This window comes from Lithobates pipiens, unplaced genomic scaffold (genome assembly GCF_037356315.1).
Source record: "Lithobates pipiens isolate NorthernLeopardFrog02 unplaced genomic scaffold, aLitPip1_a1.2 Scaffold_8, whole genome shotgun sequence".
Classification (NCBI taxonomy): domain Eukaryota; kingdom Metazoa; phylum Chordata; class Amphibia; order Anura; family Ranidae; genus Lithobates; species Lithobates pipiens.
This window is the reverse complement of record NW_027507903.1, coordinates 330,226,780-330,228,546: the sequence shown is the minus strand read 5'-3', so window position 1 is coordinate 330,228,546 and position 1,767 is coordinate 330,226,780.

The window sequence follows — 1,767 nt, the reverse complement described above, 5'->3', positions numbered from 1 at the left end:
ATCTGTAGGGCCTTTGCTTTAAAAAAAATACTTAATGTTTGGGGGTTCAAAGTAATTTTCTTGCAAAAAATAATTGTTTTCATGTAAACAAAAAGTGTCAGAAAGGGCTTTGTCTTCAAGTGGTTAGAAGAGTGGGTGATGTGTGACATAAGCTTCTAAATGTTGTGCATAAAATGCCAGGACAGTTCAAAACCCCCCCAAATGACCCCATTTTAGAAAGTAGACACCCCAAGCTATTTGCTGAGAGGCATGTCAAATCCATGGAATATTTTATATTTTGACACAAGTTGCAGAAAAAAGACATTATTTTTTTTTTTTTTTGCACAAAGTTGTCATTAAATGATATATTGCTCAAACATGCCATAGTTATATGTGAAATTACACCCCAAAATACATTCTGTTGCTTCTCCTGAGTACGGGGATACCACAAGTGTGAGATCTTTTGGGAACCTAGCCGCGTACGGTACCCCAAAATCCAAGCACCACCTTCAGGCTTTCTAAGGGTGTACATTTTTGATTTCATTCCTCACTGCCTATCACAGTTTCGGAGGCCATGGAATGCCCAGATAGCACAAAATCCCCCCAAGTGACCCATTTTGGAAAGGAGACACCCCAAGCTATTTGCCGAGAGGTATGGTGAGTATTTTGCAGACCTTGATTTTTGTCACAAAGTCTTGAAAATTGAAAAAAATAAAAAATATATAAATTTTTATTTTTTTTCTTCATTTTCAAAAACAAATGAGAGCTTCAAAATACTCACTATGCCTCTCGGCAAATAGCTTGGGATGTCTATTTTCAAAATAGGGTCATTTGGGGGGGGGGGGGGGTTTGTGCCATCTTGGCATTTTATGGCCTTCAAAACTGTGATAGGAAGTGAGGCGTGAAATCAAAAATGTACGTCCTTAGAAATCCTGAAAATGTACGTCCTTAGAAATGCTTGGATTTCGGGGCCCCGTACGCATCTAGGCTCCCAAAAAGTCCCACACATATGGTATCCCCGTACTCAGGAGAAGCAGCAGAATTTATTTTTGGGTGTAATTCCAAATATGCCCATGGAATGTGTGAGCAATATATCATTTAGTGACAACTTTGGGCAAAAAAAAAAGTTTGTAATTTTCCCGCAACTTGTGGCAAAATATAAAATATTCTATGGACTCAACATGTCTCTCAGAAAATAGCTTGGGGTGTCTACTTTCCAAAATGTGGCCATTTGGGGGGGTTTTGTGCCATCTTGGCATTTTATGGCCTTCAAAACTGTAATAGGTGGTGAGGAGCGAAATCAAAAATTTACACCCTTAGAAATCCTCAAGGCGGTGCTTGGATTTCGGGGCCACGTACGCAGCTGGGCTCCCAAAAAGTCCCCACATGTGGTACCTCCGTACTCAGGAAAAGCAGTAGAATTTATTTTGGGGTGTAATTTCACATATGCCCATGGCATGTGTGAGCAATATATCATTTAGTGACAACTTTGTGAAAAAAAAAAGTTTGTAATTTTCCCGCAACTTGTGGCAAAATATAAAATATTCCATGGACTCAACATGACTCTCAGCAAATAGCTGGGGGTGTCTACTTTCTAAAATGGGGTCATTTGTGGGGGTTTTGTGCCATATTGGCATTTTATGGCCTTCAAAACTGTGATAGGTAGTAAGGAGTGAAATTACAAATGTATGCCCTTAGAAATCCTGAAGGCGATGCTTGGCTTTCAGGGGCCCCGTACGCGGCTAGGCTCCCAAAAAGTCGACCACATGTTGTATCCCCGTACTCAGG